We start from the raw sequence: 20,707 nt of genomic DNA, 5'->3' as shown, positions 1-20,707 counted from the left end.
TCCCATATTTAGAAAATAAAACGGCAAACAGGAAGTTTGGTACCTTATTTATAACTAAATCTTGGTAATAAAGAAGTAAAAGGCACATCACAAATTCTAGACATAAAGACAGCTTTCATCTCTACTTGACAATCAACGCATGTGTGTGTGCAGGGATACAAGAGAAACATTCAGTGTCTTGCATGAAACCAGAATTAAATTATGTTAAACGGTTTATAACCAAATGATTAAACAGGGTTCTCTACTTCTTGGTCATTACCTACACACAGCAACACACTGATTTCCAAGCACAAACTAGGGGAAAACTCATAAGAAACTTTTAAAATAACACATTGTCAATACAAGAAATGCAGAGGATGCATTCCCAGTAATAGAGACTGTGTAATTTTCTGACTCTCTGATCTGTTTCTCTCTAGCAAAGTAGTGCTTGTGGATCTCCTCAAAGAGATTTTAAAGTAAATGCAGTTACATTTTTTCCTATTAATCATGATCCTAGGTAAAGATTCATTTTAAAGCAAATTTCCACCTTGTCCTCTGAGACGCATTCCTGAGAATATAAATATACAAAATGAGACAAGTTGTATATCTTTTTCTCTCAATAAGCACCAGTATAGAGAAGACTTTTATACACACAGCCATAGAACCGATAACAGATTAATGACAAAAAAGAGCAACGTGGGTGACTTTCTGTATTGATACCACTGAGGCCATTTGACAAACATCACTCCAGGCAAAGTGATTGTTCTGATTTCAGAGCCTAGAAGTTCTGTGGGACTACATTTTAAAGTAGAGTAGGAGAAACAAAATTCCTTAAATTTACTTTGGGGAAAAAAAATCATGATTTAGTTGAGAGGACTACTACTTTGATTCCAGAGTATAATATTATTTAGAGCCTGTAAATGTGTCTAACTTGATAGAAAGAGTATTATACTATTTATTTTTGCAGGTATTTGACCTGGGCAGTAACACATGAAGCGGGCTGAAGTTTCAGAATCATATTCAATTACCTTGTAGGACTAAGAAAGAACAGATCCTTCTTCCTTGGACAGCACTCTCCATAAAAAACACAAGCCCCCCTGGAGGAATTCATTTAACATGGTCTTTAAACAATGCATTTTGTCTAAGCCATTACTGTATGTCTACTTTTTCTGCATCTGTGAGAATAATAATGATTTCATTCAAGTATCCATTTCAACTCATCTGGTCCTGGATATTTTTTGCAGCAGACCAGCTCTGCAAGATCAACACATCATAACCAGGGATATGTCATCCAGACAGAAACTTCATCTCTAAACCAGAACCAACATCACAATGCAGTTCTTTACAAAGTCTGACAAAAGCAGATGAAGAGTTACAGCCCAGTATTGAAAAATTAATCTCAATCTGAGGAGAGGCCACAGGGTACGTTCCAAGCCTCTCAAGGTGCAAAGTGGTCAGCTACAAAACTGTCTTAGAGTGAAAGAAGAGAAAAAATAATAAAGAGGAGAAAGATTTAGGGGTTAAGCCCCCACTGTGTTGAGTTCTCCTGCTATTAGGCAATGCTGAGAGATACAATAATCTATGTACCATCCTGTTTACCCAGGAAATCAGCATCACATTTGGTGCAAGTTGGGTACTCACAGAAAAATCATTGTTCTAAGATCTCAGTGAATCGCTAACTTCAAGCGGATGGGTGGTTTGCTTTTGATTTTGAACATAAACAAGCACCTCTCCTCTCAGGATCAGAAACGAGGATCACGCTGACCAAAGTTATGTTCTATATTCAGTCCAGATAGCTGAGAAAGCATAAAGATTACCTTCATCACAGCCCAGGTATCTTCTCTAACATGAAATGGGGAAGAGGTATAGGAATTAATGGAAATCTTTTTGCTTTGCTGAAAAAAAAAAAAAATGTGCAAGAAGGGCTTTCCCAAAGTCTTCAAAAGAGGGACTTGTTTTGCTTTGTTTGATTTGTGTTTTTGTTTTTGATTGCGGCACAACAGTTCTTTTTCTTTACGGTGATTTTCATCTTCAGTTAACATTCATCCAAGCTGAAACTTGCTCTTGACAGCATTAATCCCCCTGTGCCCATGGTTATCACAAATCCAGTATAATCCAGGAACTACATTACTGCATATGTTTCCTTCAGCTCTGTCTCTGGATAGAGCTCAAATCAGTGGGGGGAAAAAAGGCAAAAAAAAGAGTCCAGGAAGAAGTAAAAGTGAATATATTTCTGTTTCCCAACTACATTAGCTTTACCTTGGAAAGCATTCAAATGGTATCACCCAAAGGCTGAAAACAAAGCTGCAATTCATAAACTAAAAAGGAAATACGAAGATGCACCTGCTTTTGAAACTTACCTAGATGCATCCCAGACAAAGCTTCACTCTGCATGTTCCCCAGTTGTGTGGACTTTGAAGGTAGATGTTGAATGAGTTGCTTTTCTCCAGCCTCAGGTAGCTGAAAAACAGCCTCATTCATGTCCATGCACGTTCACAAATAACAGCAAGGGAACAGATCTGCACTTCTGATTCTTGCTTATTTGCAAAGTATAGCTTTACTGGGCAAAAATTTCATTTTGATAAAAGTTACAGGCAGCCAGTGCTCCAGAAAATTTAGGAGACGGTTAGCAAAAATAGGAGGAAAAAAAAAGCTCAATTTCAAAGAAGCAAGACTTCTCACACCACCTTCATTTCTTTCCATGGAAAACAGAATTTAAAGTGATTTTCTCCCTAAGAATAACTTAGTTTTCCCCCAAAGCTCTCAACTATATCACTTTACAGATCAGAAACCTCACACTACCCTACCAAGCTCTACAGGAAAGAGTAGAGTGAAGAGGAGGACAACAACACTTGCCTTCATCTTCAGCACTTCTCAACTCTCTTTCCTAGAAGTCATTAAGAGCAAGAGGTGCCACTAACCCCAAGAAGCATCAGAATTAAATAATGGTCTCCTTGGGATACAAATGCTGTCCTGTGATACAACTAGGAATGAGACACAAATACAGCACTGCTAGCCCAAAACCTACAGTTTTAAGTATCTCTAATAATAAATTCAGAAGCACAAAGGCTGTTTTCAGCCACAGAGCAGCTCAGCACAGAGCATTCAGTTGCTGTTGTCTAAAGTTCCTTCTTTCACTTTAACTGATCAGGCTGAAGCATCATTTTAGGCAGAGAACCTTGGTACGATGCAAAAGAGAAACACATGGCTCACAGGAACACCAATTATTCAAGAAAAATGGGCTTATGAATGTGATGTTTGATAAGTAAGGTTTTCCTTCAATTAACAGTCTATTTCTTTCTCACCAAAAATGTAGTAGTACTATAGCATTAGCCATCTCAAGTCAAATGCACACTAACACTGCGTAGCAACAGCAGTACTAATAAGGATATCGAGGAAAAAAAAGTCACTGGTGGTAGGAAAGTTACTGAACATTAAAAGAATAGCCAATATAAAACTAAATTGGTTCTCTATCTTATTTCTGTTGGGGAAAAAAAATAAAATCAAAAGCTGGATTCATTTTTCACTGGATCATTATTATGCTCCTCTGGAAATTGTCTGCAGTGACTTTCATTCCAGGAAATAATATAAATCTAGTATTAGAGCTGAACTTGGGAGTCACATGCACTTTAAAACCACAAATTTAATTGGGTTCTTGGATCAAAGAGTTATATCCAGGTTGCATTTGCCATTCTTTCAGCCTCCACTTGTCCTTTCCAAATCAGAATTGCTAATAGAAACTTTTACAAGTCTATAATAGTGAAAGCTCTCACGTATAGATAATGGGCTGGATTGTGTCTGGTTCTGTAAAGGTGTGCAAAGGGGAAAAGATCACAAAGAGCCCACAATACACAATTTTTTTTTGCAGGGCCAGCCATGATTCACAGCCTTCCAATTTATAGAGTGTAGGCCAGTCCTAGACTCTCAAAAGCACTTGAGGAGGGTTACGGCTTGTTACTCGTGTAGCAATCAACTTGCCTTGCACAATGGGAAAAGGACGGGCAGGTTTCACCTTCTAAAGAGAGAGGCAATAATAGCCTGGGTTTTTTGTGAAGCAACTGAAAGCTTTCCTTCTGCTCAAGCCGTAATGGTCTCCAGATCTTCCAAATTGTAGTAATCTCACCCTTACTTTCAAGAACCCCAAAAATTCTCATCTTTGAGTTTTGACCAAGCCAAGGATGCTCATGTTGGTTTTGAAGAGAAGGCAGATTGAAACTCAGTACTTATTACGTGCTGCTCTTGGAGAACGGTGCTCCTCAGCTCTGACTGCACCCTACAGAGCTCAAAACCACATCTCTTTCTGTGCCAAGAGGATGATAAGCTAAGCCTAGCTATTCTCAGAGAGGATGTTAGAATGTGGAATTGGACTTGCAGTAGCTGCCTGACAGTAATAGTTTTAGAAAAAAACACATTATAGTGACAGTAACATGTTTAAGCTCTGGGTCATATTAGTGACACTCTATAGTCCTGATAAAATCATAATGGCAAACTGTAGTTAGAAGACCAATACTTTATGTAGTAAATGTTCTTTCTCTGCTGTAGAATAGGCACTTCACTTTTATCACCTCAGGAAAAAATAAAAAATAAAAGGAGAAAAATTTGGGTACCCTCCTCAGCAAAATGGGGGTGGGGGGCAGAATACCAGTGCCTGTACTTTCAACATACTTCACCACCAAAGAATGTTTTCCAATCCACTCAGGAAGCGCACCTATTTATAAACATGAGTATCAAAGCCTTCTATTCTTTAACAAAAGATGTCTCAAATTAAAGCATTAAATCTTTCCTTAATCAAAGGAGCAAGAGAGGTTGAACATCTGAGCAGAATCATTTTGCTATTGAGATTTATCATCATTTTTACTAGAACAGTGAGTGGTGACATAAAATGGACGAGAGCTCCTTCAAGCAACGTGCTACACGGAGGACACACACACAATGGGAAGCTCGACTTTGTACACCCTGGGACACCATCCCTTCTTACCTAGTACATGGGTACTCCTGACCTATTACAATTGCAAAGTTAGTATAAACCACTTTTGTGGCAATGCTTCAGGATAGTTCAATTTAACCTGCTTTAATTTACATCCACAATGAAATTAAAGCATTCACAGTCAGCTACCAAATTTCAGCTGAGAGCCAGAACTTCCAGCAGTGCAGAGATAAGTCCTTGAAATGCGTTACCTTGCTTGCAACTGTGCAAGCACGTCCTAAGAAAGTCTTCAACTGACAGAACTGACAACTGAAACAGCAATATGGATAAAGGGTGCATGCCAGGAAAATGGGAGAGTCGAACAGATGAAATAACCTGTCCCAGTTTGAACAGCACACTAACAGTAGAGCACAGAATAATGGATTTCCTTCCACGCCAATACTCTACCTTATGGACTCTGCTACTTCTAAAAATATTCTCCCTTGAAGTCACAACAATGGCTATGCCAGGTCACAACATAAGTCCACCCAGACCCAAATTCTGTCTTTGACAACAACTGGAAGCAGACACCAAGAGAAGAGCATAAGATCAGAGGAAACAGAAATACTACCTTTGAGCACCCTCTTAGCCTTCACTAATTTGAGGGTCTGGCACTTCATGGACACTCATTTGGAGTCAATTTCTCCAAGTTCAGCATCCTTCGAGTAATTTCATTGCACACAAATCCCTTTCTCATTTTGAACCCAGGTGAACTTCTAGCATCCCTAATACCCTGTCGCAAAACCAGGTTTCCCCTCCACCCCCCAAACAGTGCTCAAACCCTCAACTGTTAAGAGTCAAATAATGGTGCTCAACCCATGAAGCTATCCAAGCAGACCCACCTTCAAGGCTCCAAGTAGTCTTAAGGCTTTACCTCCATTCACTTAGTCAAGTATTGTTCTTTTCAGCAATTACCACATTCTTCTGATTTTCAACCATCCCCGCTCTCCCCTTCCACCAAGTATTCACCCAGCACAATCGAGAACGATGTTAACTAACATAAGCCGCAAGTGCAAAACAAGTAGGGAAGAAAATTCTCTTTGCAAAAGGAATATTGCTTAGGGTAGGAAGCAAGCCATCCATCTCTGCACCTGTTGCCTCTCTGTGGCAGGACTCTAGGCATATGAGAGAACAGGCATCACATCCTTACAACACACAGAGATGAGTAACCACATTGCATCTATTAAAGTCAGGTAGAGCCATGAATTCATTGAGCATTTGAAGGAAAACTTCATGTCATTTTTGGTAACCATGTGGTATTTCCATCACCAGAAATGAGAATAACATGCAATTACCATCCAGGCTACCACTTTGTCCCACAGTAACTTTGCAAACCACTTCTCTGACCAATATGCATCAAATATTCCTACAAGGGCAGGATTCCCAGATCGGTTTATCAGAACAGCTGTCTACACTAAGCTTTCATGCCTATGGTTACAAGAATGTGCCATGGCTAATCTGGATCTGGGTGGGATTAACTCCCTACAGCTGCCGGTGCTGAGATTTCTGGCTCTGTTTAATTTGGCAAAGAGCTGCACAGGAAGCTGGAAGACTCAATCGCTATAGTGAAGCTTCTGACATTTTTGTCCCCGCACCCTAGAGAACCCAAACAGAACTCCTGCCAGAAATCAGCAAACTACTCAATTTACCCAAACAGGCGTGTAAACTCAGGTTGTAGTTCTGTTACCGACTTAAGCTGCCCACAGCACGAGCCATCTGACAGGGGAGTCCTGCCCTCGCCACCTCCCTTGGCGGGAGGTCCCCATTGCCTCTTGGGTGCCAGCGCCTGCTTGGCTTCGTGCTGAGCTGGCTCAGGGAGCCCAGCAACAAAGAGAAGGAGGGAAAGGGGAAAAAAATCAAACACACACATTAGCTTTCAGTCTGATCTGCTCCCTAGCCTGATCCACCTGGTAGCCACACAAAAGCAAGTGCCTGCATTGGGAAAGGAGCAGCTGCCAGCAAGGACAGAATCACCTCTAGCACTAGGACTGAATTAAATAATCATGAAATGTTAGCGTGGTAGGACTGCATTGGCTTTCTACAGAGCTCAGAGGTGCTGCAGCTAAGGCAGAAAGTGGATCTGTTTGTCTGCAGTACTGCATAGATCATGATCCCGCCATGACTCTGGACAGCCACTTCTTAAGATGATTTAAATATCTATAAACATTGCCCGTTCAAGATTAAACAAATTAGTTGGTCTGACAGGGCACATTTACTAATTACTTCACCAATCTTTGGATAGTTTATCTAAGCCATTAAGCCTGCCTCAGCTTTTTTTAACAGAGAACATACTTCAGGAGCGACATGCTGTTCGGGTGCAGGCCCAACACCATGATAACAACGGCGAACTTCACAAGCTGCCATCCTCACCCCACCACCAGGAGAGAAGGTCTACCTGACACCCCTCGTGCTCAGCCTCTGGAGAAACGCAACAGTCTACGTGAAGCTGGGACAAAAAGGAACCTTTTCTCCAGAAGGCCTACTTTTTCCAGATGAACGTTAAATAAGATTATCAGGGAGGGATGGCAGGCCTGCACTGATCACATCTGATCTGCGTTTAGGAAGCTTAGGTTGCTGGGGATGCCTACCTGGTGCATATCCACAGCCCATCAGAGCTATAAAGCACCTCCTGTAGGCCCATCGATGCCACCCCAGCCCGAAGAAGGCTGCCAAATGGAGATCTGAAGCTCTGCTTTCCTCCTAGGTGGAGGCACAGACTCCCTGCACTGCACAACCCAGTAGAAGATCAAATCCAGGAATCAAACTTGGGTATCTCACTCACAGGATCACTACGGCTGGCAGAAATGTCTATTTTAATCAAAATCAAATAAAAAGTGAACTGGGGAACCTTCAGAGAGCTGCCAAGAGCGAAATACGTACAGCTTCGCTTTAAAAAACGACAACAACAACAAAATCTCACAGCCAGATCTGCACTAAAATCCATTTGTCATTGGTCACATTAGGCATCCCACTTGACTAACCCCACTGTCACGTGGCTGCAAATTTTACAAATACAGTACCACCCGAGAGGATTCACTTAAATTTGTGCATCTCTGTGCTATGAGAACCAACTACACCTGCTCAGGCCTGCAGAGAAAAGGAATCTTGGCCTTTTTTCTACTGATGGAGCCCTTCCTGTTACCAGGATCCTTGACCCCAATGTCCTCACCAAATAATGGTCACACCTATAGACATACATTTTCAAGCATTTAGTGCCTCCAGCATGCTTTTTATGGCTTTGATTTCTTCAGGAACTTCCTCACCAGGAAGCTTGGCAAAGGAGTGCCTGAGACATGGCCAAATTTTTTTCCCCACACACCCCCTTCAAACTGTCTACAATGGGTCATATATGATGTCTATTAACTAAAGCCTTTTGAGAACCAAGGCAACCCATAAAATACTATGGACATTGCTGTAAGTAGACTTAGGAGTAAAAGAGGTTTAAGGGTGTTTAGATGACAAAGAGCCACAATGCCCACATTTAAATACTACAACATACTTTTTTAGGCCTGCCAAGAGCACATTTTTCTCTGTTAGACCTTCCTTCCCATCTAAAGCATCCTTCTGCACATAGAACAGTTTTCCAGCTCCTTTGCAGTTAATGGATTCCACTAAGCAAAAATAACTGAAAAAGTAGAAGAAAGTATGAAAAGAACCATAAGATGATGTAGTGGCAACCCAGACTCACCTTTAAAACTGGTCTTTTCATTTTACGTAACGAGTTTCATCCTTGTTATAGAAACAGGGACAATTACGTTCGCCAATCTTTAAGGAGGGTGGCTGAAAATCATTAGCAACACCTGCATCTGCAAATCATTTTGTAATGCTCTGAATGAAAGATGATAATAAATTGCACTGACATTTATGGAACATTTGCAATTTCATCATTCAAGACAACACATGGATTCTGGAGGAGAAGCATGATAGAAAATCTTATATGATAGGAAATAATATGGGTAGTTTGCATTTATATAGCTCCCACCACCTGAGAATATTAAAAAAAAGACATCAACTGCAAATCTGAACATTTTTCATGAGATTCTACTAGCTTCTTACTGATCTCAGATCAGAAAAGGAAAACACCAAATAGCGACTTTTGCTTCAGTTCATACAGCAGGGTAAGAGGCAGGAGAAATCATTCAGGAATTCCTCACTCTGCTGACCCCATGACTTCTTAAATGCTGAAGTGCCAACATCAGAAAAATTCTCCAAAAATAACGAAGTAGCACAGAAATATTTATCAACCTTGCAATCTGGGGTAGGCTTTAGCATTTTAGCAATATACTCTGAACACAGAGATAAAGTAAGTTACATAGCATGTACGTAATTTATTCCTGAAGCAAGTTCTACTGTAACTTAATTAACATACAAATACAATTTTTCTTCTATTCAATGCTAGAAGGAAAACTCTATTCTATTTCCTAATGAACTACAGTTAAAATTTCCTTTGTTTCAGCTCTCTAAGAATGGAACTGTTACCAGTTTATTTCTTAACTTTTTCTTTTAACCATACTTGTTGCAGGAATTTTGGGGAGTACAAACAAGCATAAATTGAAAAACTTCCTAAAACCATTTGGACTTAATTGTTTTCAACACAACAGTTTATATTTCAGCGTTACCACATTGTCTAGCCCCCGCCTAATTCTCCCCAAGACTCAGAACATTGTTAGCTGGGGAGAAAAGAAGAATCCAGGTGGCTTATGAATAATTACCGCTTTTTACAGTACTTCTCTATACACATTTCTACTAACACACTGTTCTAAATTTAATGAGATTTGAAATACTCTGAACATAAAGAGAAGTATTTACACTGAGCAGCATTTTCTGACTTGGCTGATTTACTGTTGGTAGAAAGAACTCATTAGCTGTCAGGCCAGTTGTTGAAAAGACCATAATGCCAATGCACGAAGTTGACATAATGAAAATAAAGGAAAGAATCTGGGCCAAATTCAGAAGCAATCTGTAAGGTAATGTAATTTATACCCACTTATGCTTGCTCAGATTCCCTTAGAACTTGTTCTACCCAATCTATTGATGTATGAGGGACTCTAAATTGATGCAATTTATATGCCAAAGAGTCAGAAAAGCTATAAGGCCCCAAAGTCGAGGGCACTTAAAGTCATGCTTCCCAACATATTGTTCTCTTAGTTAATCTGTCTTGAATCCTCCCTCCTTTTACCTGTTCAGCCTGTGATTAATGCCATTGGGAACCCTTGAGATGCAGTGGGCCAAGCAAGAAGCATGGTATAGGTAAAGTGAGCATGACTCCAAGGAAATCAAAGGTGATGTAACACAGAAGCTAGGAGGCCAGGTGTCTGTCTGTCTCTCTCTCTCACACACACACACAAAATCTACTTTCCCCATCACTTAGATTCAATTTGGGATTTGGCTCTACATGTCCCTCCATTACCACCAGCAATTGAATTTGTTACTCAAACAATGCAAGCAGCCGCAGCTCACAGACCCTCATTTTAAGGCCAGGCGGAATATTATGACGATGCAGTTTGACCTTCTGCATAACAGAAGCCATTGAATATCACCCAGTAACTCCTAGATTGAACGCAGTAAGTTGAGGCTAAATGAGAAAGACACCCAATGTGTCTTTACACAATTTAAAAACTCCAAGTGATACAGGAGCCTAATGCGTCCCTCAGCAATCTGTTCCAGCGGTAAATTACAATTACTTTCCAAAACATGCACCATGTTGCAGCTTGAATATTACTGGCTTCAACTTTCAGCCACTGACTATTTCATTGTTCTACCAGGCAGGGTAACTTACTTTCTGTATTTCTTATACAGGGTATATCAGATTGCCTTTCAGCCTTCGATTCAGTGTCTCACATTTTCTAGATACAAAAATCACTGAGATGTCAAGAGAATACAAACATTGTAACCAACATAGTTTTAGAATGAGTTGAGCTTGCACTGAAAAATATTTATATTCACTATCCCGATAAAAGCCTTTTCATTTGAGAGAGGAAACAGGACAGCTGGAATCTGGTGACCACAGTTTCCTCCTTCAGTTTCTGAACACTCCAGGATACTATCAGTTAAAGCGTTTACTTCAGTCTCTCCACTGGGCTATCTGAATGTACCAGGAGGAAGGGAAAGAAAGCCAGGGTTGTGAGAGCTTTACTGTTAAGCCACTGCTCTTCAATCCCTTCCAAAGGTCTCTGAACTAGAGCTCTTCCACTCTGAGTACACACTCCAACATGGGGAAAAATGTTAGGTGCATCCCAAGAATTCTGATTTTGTCGCTACCTGTTAATATACAGAGGTATGCGGTCAGCATTAGCACTGGTGGCAGTGATAGACAGTCATATTTTCTGGTTTCCTGTTGAACTACAAAATACTGTGTAATAAAAAATCCTCACGCCTCAAGGGAAATCTCATTTCAAATTCCCTTACAACTTGAGGAGTTGCAGGAACACTTCAGAAACACACAAAGGGATGCTTCGGAGCAGCGCTCTGGTTTCTACCAACCAGTAAGTGGGGTTATCCAGAACGGGATGTTTTTATGTGGTTTTTGTTCTTGTTTCTAAGCCCTACAAGAATATTCATCAGACAGTACAATATGCCACTGTTGTTTCCGATTTCGGAGGTTGGCATACTAATCCGTTTTGCACAGGAACCCTTGATACTTACTGCCTGTCCCCACCGGAGAGCTGTTCAAGGTTTACACCCTACCTGAACAAAAGGGCTAAAGCATAAGCTAGCCCAATTTCTCTTTTGGTCAGAAATCTAATGCCTGGATAGGAGGCTGGCTCCCAGCAAAGCCAACGTTCCTCTGTTCCCTGTCCATGGGTGCGTAAGACGGAGCCGCAAGGAAGTTCACCGCAGTCAACCACAAAGAGCAGCCAGAGTCCAACGCCGGCTCAGTGCTTCCTATCAGTTAATGCCTTTCATCCCATGGCCTCCTTCACCTCTAGACTTGGCCTCTGTCTGTATTTACTCCTTCCCAGAATAAAGTCCTTGCTTCACCCACCCACTTGGTAACTGTCATTCAGCCAGTCGGACTGTGACTCATCCACTTCAAAACCGTGCTGACTCACAGTCCTCAAAAAAGAAACTCGCGCAAGGAAGGTAACGAGACCCGGGCAGGCAATTCAAGCCAGGGAGGAATTCATCTAAGTTGACCCAGCATCTCTACTAGTGAGAGACGAGAAAGAGTCGTTTGCGAATCGTTATCATTTTAAAACCTAATTAGCTCACGGTTATTTATAACTGAGGTATACTTCAATGGCCTGATTTCCAAAAATATCATGTACCCAGTAGCACCCACCAATTGTAACAGGTACTAAACTGTAAAAAGTAAGATATGACTACACAGCTTGTTCTTGAAACAAGAACATACGACTTGATTTCTTGAACCCGCTGGTAGAAACTGACTTAAACATGTGATAATACATGTTTAACACCTCTGAAGTTTATGTGAAGTTAAAACAGCAGCTATAGGAGGGGAAAAAAGGATATTGTAAAAAAGAATAGGTAGACACTTTTCAGATGGAGCTGTCACCACTAAGCTGACTGTGCTCCTTCGCACCACATACTCCGTTCAGAACAAAGCGTCTTTACGGGATAAGGACAACAGGTACTCCTTGAAATACAAAAAAAGAACTAAACAAGAAAATATTCTCTCCTCTCTCCACACACACTGGATAAGATACCTGAGGAAGTAGCAGAACCTCTTTGAGTGGAGGGCGAAGGCTTCTGCAACTTCCTCAGCTACGCCTCTCCACGAGGTAGGAACTCCTCGTCTTTCATCACAACACACAAGCCACTGGCTGGGAAGTGTCCAGTGGAGATACTGTAAATACACTTGATTTCACCTCTGAGGAAAGGAGGATGGTCTGGATGACTTCTTGAGGTTTCTTCTTACACTGCATCCCTTCTAAAAATATATTGGCAGTCCATCAAGGAAATAAATTAATAAAAACCTCACTGCAAGATTATCTTCCCTACTCTCCCCTTTTCTACAGAAATCTAGCAGAATTCCTCCTTCTCCACAAATTGCCCACTAAATGCACAAACTAGTTCAAATCCTTGCCTTTATTATTCAGTGGTTTACCTAGAATTCTCTTTGGCTATCACCAGCACTGGTCAAGTTCCCAACAAAACCTATATTCACTGGGACACTACTGGGATGCACTCTAAGCATCGGCAACAGGAAATGCCTACGCCTGGACCTCACAGCCACGTGAGATTGAAAAACAACAGTAAACAGAGGACTACAGGACTAGTTACCTTCTGAAATAACCCCAGGAGTCAATGCTACAACTTGAGTTTCTTCAAAAATTTCTTACTGTTCACATCCAAGAGAGACACCTACGCATATAAACTAAGTATAAACTAATCAAGGTATTCTCTGACAGACTGGAAAGAAAGAGAAAACAATGATGTTATTTTTATTTCTCTTTGAAATTATTTAGGAAAAGCTAAGTACTTTATTTAAACAGGCAGATTACATAGCTGGATAGATAGATTAGCCACACAAGATTAATACTGAAATGGTTCAGAGTTGAATATCCAAATCAGTTAGTAGATCTCTTCACTGTAATCTTGCTAGTTTTAAGAATTTATTCCTATCTACTAATTTAAACATTTACTTGAATCATTTTAAAAGATAAAATACTGCATCTAACAGTTCTCATGAGCTGATACAGAACTGGTATCCATCACCTGTAAAAATGTAAATACAATTTGAATGCTTTTCAAACAATCTAGATAACACTGAACAAAAAAGAAAACCTCTGTAACATCAGATATTTGATAGCTTGTTCCTTATCTGCTTGATGTGACATTTAGGAAAACACATTTTAAGAAGTCGGTGATGTATTCGAACTGTAACAATGGTGTTTCTTGTACCCTGGAACCTCAGTAAAATCACGGAATGAAAGACTTTTAATAACGTCCCCCGAAACAATAATTTAAAAGACTATTTTACAAGTATAATGCAAAATTAAATAAAACTAGCACCCAAAAGATTTTTTTACTCCATCGAGAAAGATGTGGTACAGCCTGCAGAGTTCACGGGGGACTTCAAAGTTGCTATCAATCTTTATATAGAAAGCATTCAGATACAGCAGTGATGGGCAGCAGTATAAAACCCTGAGAGAGAGAAAAATAGATAAAATGCCCTCAGGAACAAGTTTCTTTCCAGGAAAGCTTACTAAACCAAGGCTTAAATTGAAACAGTATTATTTTTCTATGTAGCGGCAGTTTTTCATCTCTTAACTCTCTATTGTTTGTAATACACTCACAAAATGAAATTTCTTTCCTAAAGGCCAAATTCTGCCAGTCCTCTTACCTGCTGAATAATTCCTTGTTGCGTATGCAGCGCTGCTGCGGCTACTCACAGGGTACTGTCCTGCCACAAGCACGCCAGGACGGGGCCCAAAGGGAGCAAGTACACCCTCCCAGTTATCAGTCTCCCAACACTGGCACCCTGTTTGGCCCAATAAATCACTTCTACTACCAACAGTGAAAAGTAATAGTAATACACCTAAACAAATCAGGCGCTGTTTTTTCCCCCCAAAAAGGAAAGACATCTGCTTTGGATATTCCCCATCATTAATGTTGTAAGCAAGCAAAAGATAGAGCAGCACTCAGCAGCAAAACAAAAACTCAGAATTTCAAAGCACGTCTAATTAAAAACAGTGAAGGATCATCAGTTGAATGTAAACCACAAATACCTCAGCCTCTACCTCAAGAACTGAAGCCTACAGAATAAAGAAGCACTAGCACACACACTCACTAGCTCTGTTCAAAAGACCTGACTCCCTTTGCTTCCTCTCCAAAAGATGTTCACACTATTGAGATACAGCTAAAGGCTTAGAGGTAAAAAGGGAAAGCCTGATCCATCACATTAAGCAGGGGACAATTGGGTGGCTGGGTGAAGAGCTGTAAAAGATTAGAGCGATGCAAGGTGCGAGGGGACGCACCTCCAGGCTTCTGGGACAGGGCACCCTTTTGCATTTCCAGGCTGCCCTCTCTGAAGCTTTCCAGCCAAGGCAGGGCACCTCCTGCCTTTCTGGCTCTGCAGACACTTCCTGCCCCACCAATCACACTGCCACGACTAGAGGTCTGGAAATAACTCCAGAGAGGTAGAAATTGCACCTCCCGTGGTCATTAGAAATGGAGAAGAGCTGAAACAGTGCTCGCTGCTTTCCCTTCAACTTCCCAGCCCTATCTTAATGGCAGGGGAAGCAAAAGGATGTGTAGAAAAAATGAGTGGGCATCAGCTATTTGGCAACACCCTGCTCATTTCTTCCTGCATAGGCAAAACCAGCAGTCTAAGACGTTGCATGCATTGGGAGCCCTAGTGAGGCTGGCTGATACATCACAAGCTTTTTAGAAGAAACAGACAAATCAAAAAATGCAGAAGGCACTGACTTTTGAACCTTTTAGATATACCTGGGTTAGGTTTACAAATTTCTCCTTTTAATCTAGAATGACATCTCCAAAAAGATTTAAAAAAAAAAAGGGCAGACATATGAACAAATATTGAAAATTTAGATCCTTTTAAACTAATACACCTCTAGAAATACTAAATTCCTGCCACTCAAACTGTGAGAATTGGTACCAGACCAAAGAAGTATTTTTAAAAATGCATGTTTCAAAAATAAATTCCACTTAACTACTAGAGAAGCTTCTGTCACATCTTCCCTCATCTAAGGAAATAATCATATATTTTCTGGCAGCCCTAGCATCCCAAATACTACAAGATTTTTAGAAGTGAAAAAGCTGTATGGGAAGAAACGATGTCCATCCCTGTTATTTTATCTAAGTTGCCAAAGACAAACAATAAAGATAATTAAATCACTAACATTATCCTGGTAACAGTATGAAGTGTTACCTGTAAGAGACAGAGGTATTTGCTTTTGGAAATACATTATCTCAGTGCTGTTTCCCCTAAGAAAAATACAGTAAAAGTGAGAGAAGACTTCCCTGTCAGCTTGTAACTGCTATTTAAAAAAAAAAAAAAAGTAACATTTAAGCCCTAAGGAGCTCCTGGTCTTTAAAACTGCAAAGTACATACAGTTCTAGCTGAAGCTAATAGGAGCTGCAGGTGACCAGCACTTCTGACTCGGAGGCCCCAAGCCACTGTACGGAGCACTGTCCCTTTGAAATTTCAGGCTAACATTTATCAGCAGCCAATTTGCCGAAGTGCAAGACACACGCATCCCTTTCCCCCACAGTATTTACTTTTTACAAGCACCAAAGAGGAGTGGGAGACACAGCTCCCCTGCAACATCGCAGCTCCAGCGAAACGGGAGGTGAGCATGAGAAAACAGCTGCTGTGAGCCTGACCGAACGCAAGCCCCCAGCCATCGTACATCACGATATTTCCAGAGCTCTCGGCCGCTGGGAACAGGCTTGCTGTCTCACTGACCTCAGCTGCTTTGCTCTTTTGTCCAGCTCCATTTTGTCCCCTGTGAAGCCAGCCAGCAAGAGCGGCAGAGGCTATATTTTTGAAATGCTAGCATACTGACACCGGGACCTCCAGAGAACCGCGCTGCTGTTTCCCTCACCGTGCTGCCAACACCTGAAATCTGCCAGACAGCAAAGCATGGCAGGCTGACCACCGAACAGCAGTAATGGAGAGATCAAAGCCCCGAGGAAGCCTGGGGAAGAAGCATAAAGGTAGTTTTGAACTAAAGGTGTGTGATCGCAACCCTAAGCATTAGGAAAGAAAATGAAGGAAGTAGCAGAGTATGACCTGGGAAGGCAGAGTGACTCATTCCCTAGGTAGCATACAGCAGGCAGGTAAACCCTAGACACTGGTGACCATCTAACACTTGGTCCTGGCACTGCTCCGCACCACAGCCTCCTACCAGGCACTTCACTTCCCTCTGCTTGCGCTGCTACCCGCCTTTGCAAGCCCGGCTTATTTACATTGCTCATAAACTCCTGCAGGCAAAGACTAGCTCTTACCCTGGTTTTGTATGCAGCTCAGCACAGTACAACTGCACAGTCGGAGGTAGCCTGCAAACAATAAAACACCATCAAAAAATAAAGAGGGGAAGAGCATGACTGGCTTAGGAAACACCACCGAAATATCTGTTCTATAAAAAACATGTGATGGTCAAATGGCAGGACAAGCACCATGACATATACATAAGCACTAGCTGAAGGGCAAAAGGAAAACCAGGAGAGACCTCAAAAGGATGAGAAAACAAAACGGGGAAAAAAAAACATCCATAAAACAACGGAAATAGTGAAGAGGTAAATTTGCTAACAAAAAAAAAAAAGGAATAAATCACAGAAGAAAAGCACGACTACTGCTGGCTTTCCTTTCATTCACTTCACACTAACTATACTCACACCTCATACCTCAGCCTCTTCAAGGTCTGCCCTTGTCACCTAAGCATCAGATTGCCTCTTTACCACTGAGACTGGTTAAAAAGTAGGCACGAACTTACCTGACAATCTCTTCTGAGAGCAAATGACAACGGGAAGGAGGAGGAAGGAAATAAAATTCACATCTCTCTACCCCAGAATAGCTGACTGGCACAGAAAGGAAGTCACCCACCAAAGATTAAGAAGTAACAAACAACTAGTAATTTATTCCCTTGCTAAAGAACAGGAGAGATGAAGCGTAAATACAGTCTACTTCACAGGCTGTTGTTGGAGCATGGCAGTCATACTTCATCCCTCAACACAGATTGTAAAATCACAATCTACATCTTTGTGGCCATTGGCACAGCTCCTTTTTCTGCTTTAAAAACACCAATAATCCACCCTTGTTTATAGTGTTTTCACATAATTATTTAAAAACAAAGCCCTTGGGACACAAGAAGTTACCAGCATCAGGAATATCATCCATTTCTCTCCCATCTACAACATACCTTTAAGTCAAACATGCCATACATATATTTTTTTATTTTTTAAACACAACTACTTCCAACACACCAGTGAGGGAAGCACATATGATAGCGTTACAAGCCAAAATAGGGAGGGGGGAGGGAGAGTAATGACAACAAAAAATCTAAAATAAGTCCTGGCAAGCCCCACAAGGCTGGGCATGAGGAAACCAAAGCCAGTTGGCTCTGATGACTCTGCATCCATCAACTACTCTTTAGCTAACACCTATCAGTAAATAACTTCTTTGCCATTCCCTTGCTGATTAACAGGGTGCCATAGATTGCAGTAGCTATCCTGAAGGACTGGAACCCAGACCAGTCCTTACAAGTTGTGACGACCGTTTCCAACATCCTGCCCATCAGCGTCTGCCAGGAGGCTCTGCAACACTGAGTCTTGGGGCTGTGCGTGGGCACCGTTTGAACGTTTTCCTCCGCTATGCAGCAGGATAAAGCAGTTCTTGGCATCCTTGTCCAGATGTCCGCTACATTTTTAACGTCTTCTGGAAGAATCTGGGCCAAGCACGGCTTGAATCTCTGCAACAGTGCAGGCTGGGCCCTGATCTGCCCCTCATACAGTAGCCACACACCACTAATGTCCTCTTCACCTGGGCACCTTAGCAGGACGCCTGACAACCTCCCCCAGACTGAAACAGCAGGGAGCTCCTCTCCTCTCCCCCAAGAAGCAAGTCCTTCGGCACTGCCCCAGTTTTCCTCCCACCTAGCAGGAGGGCGCAGGTGTGCTGGAGATCCAGCCCGCCTGGCACGGCCGCTCACTTCAGGTAAAGTGGTTTTGAAAAAGTGCTCTGTAATGCTCGATGCCCCATCTGGGAGTCATATTGGGTCTGTTTTCAAGTGTTTTGAGCACTCCATCTGTCGGAGCTGTGGGCACTCAGCACTTCTGGATAACCAGAGATTAACATGTCACTTCTGCAAATGTTTTTCCTCTGTTTTCCCAGCTTTGCCTCCGCTATTACACCGCTCATGCACAGTATTTGCTCATAACACAGCAAAAACATTCATCTCCTCTGGATTCTGCCTGAAAAGAGGGGACGCTGGATACTAAACAAGTCTACCCTAAAACTCTTGGTAATCTGGTATAGGCTCCTGGAAGTTGAGGCCATTATTTGCATGCAGCCATTACGTGAGCAAATAAGGTGTTTAAGGCACCTCTCAGAACGGGCTGTGAAGATTAGTTAATGTTTATACAACTCCCTGAAAATTGAAATGACTGCTACACACTGAGTATTACCACCACCAGGGATCCATTTAAGTAAAAGCAGCACAGAGAGCAAAGGAAACAAAACTTATTTCTTCTGTCCAGCACAATTATTGCCAGACTTATGCATGCTAAAAACACCCAATAACCCATCTAACGCACTAAATTAATGTTTATGCTATTAAGTTTAGACAATCTTATGCTGAAAGCTTTTCAAACTACAGGAAATTACACGTTGCGCAGGGACAACTGTATACAATTACAGTGATTTTGTAAAATGGCAGAGATATAAAGCAGAAGCGAACTGGCCAGCGAAGCTGCTAAATCACACAGATAACAAGTGCGTCCTGGCGGGGCAGCAGCCTGGAGCTTTCTCCCAGATGTTTGAGGAGCCAGGAGCTATAGCAGCAATCCCAAAACTCAGGAAGACACCACACACCCCTACTCACGAGGCAGCAGCAGGCAGCTAGGATCAGCAGGTACCACTCCTGCTGCCACCCTGGAGTCACCGTGCATTACCCAGACCCGTTATTAGCCCACCCTGAACCAGCAGCTGGCAAAAGCACCACTGGAAAGAGCACTTTTACTGGGGTTATTTGGATCAACCCCTGTGTTTCTTTAGGAGGCAAAAGCCTCAAAGGGATACTAAGCGCACCAACACAAAATCCTGCAAGGAGAATGCTCTCCCAGGCAGAAAGCTCTCAGCTGCTTTGCTAAAGGCCACAGCAATACGTCTGCTTTATGCTCGTTTTCACAAAGGATTGTTTAACAGTACTTAGTGCAGCTCTGCCTCGACACAGCAAACGCCGTCTTAAAACAGCCTAGGTGAAGCTTTCAGCTTACCAAGTCAGCCTGAATGCTCTGTCAAACATCTGAAGGACTGCAGCGCTTCCGACTTTTCTCTGATGTCTTTCAGGTACAGACTGGTATTAAAGCTAGTTTTCACGAATGCAAAACCAGGGAGAGACTCGGAAGTGCAACTGGTCCTATTCTTTACCTTACTCATTGTCTTGTTCACAGCTCAGCTCATCACCAGTCTCCCTCTCGCTGAACAATTTCAGAAGTGTCATTTGCACACAAAACAAGTATGTATTATACAGTTCAATTACACGTGGGAGATTATTGGTTTGTGTGTATCAGCTAAGCAGAACATCAACAGCTGTGTAGACACATCTCAGCCGATACTAGAAGTAGTCTTGTCGGCAGTTCTGATCTTAAAGTAAACACACTGAAAAACTTAGCTCTAATTAGGCTTAAAGGCAGATATGATTTTCTGGAACGAACACGAAACGAATGTTGCCGATAACACTGTCTTTGCAGAATATCTTGTTTGCTGTTTCTTAAGTAGACAGGGTTTTTGAGATAAAATATTCTGACTCACAAGTGATGCGTCCCTGCTGTTTGTGTTGACAAAAACCTGAGTTTTGTATTTTAAGCGGCGTGTTATGCTTCATTAATATGAAATCATTGTCCTGAATCACAGACATATTAGCTGAGCTCCAAGTGACCTAATTCATTTTTAATATTTCATAGTTGGTTAAAAGCTGAAACAAGAGATTGCTAACACAGCTCTGACACCCTCGCCATGAATCAAAAGATGTAGGGAAAAGGTCATGCGCTTACCAACTGGCACCCAACCAAATTCATCACTATAAAATGAGAGAACAGAAACGAAGACTGCAT

The 20,707-nt window shown here is 41.7% G+C and overlaps 1 protein-coding gene across 24 annotated transcripts in view; it reads right to left on the bottom strand.

Moving 5' to 3' along the window:
* The window catches only part of RBMS3 (RNA binding motif single stranded interacting protein 3), a gene marked incomplete at its 3' end in the record, with an annotated part of 702,635 nt that overhangs the window by 410,787 nt on the left and 271,141 nt on the right, over nucleotides 1–20,707 (bottom strand). The gene's annotated exons all lie outside the window — the stretch shown is intronic.

This window comes from Anser brachyrhynchus (assembly GCF_964034855.1).
Source record: "Anser brachyrhynchus genome assembly, chromosome: 2".
Taxonomy (NCBI): Eukaryota; Metazoa; Chordata; class Aves; order Anseriformes; family Anatidae; genus Anser; species Anser brachyrhynchus.
This window is presented reverse-complemented; position numbering and strand designations above follow the sequence as displayed.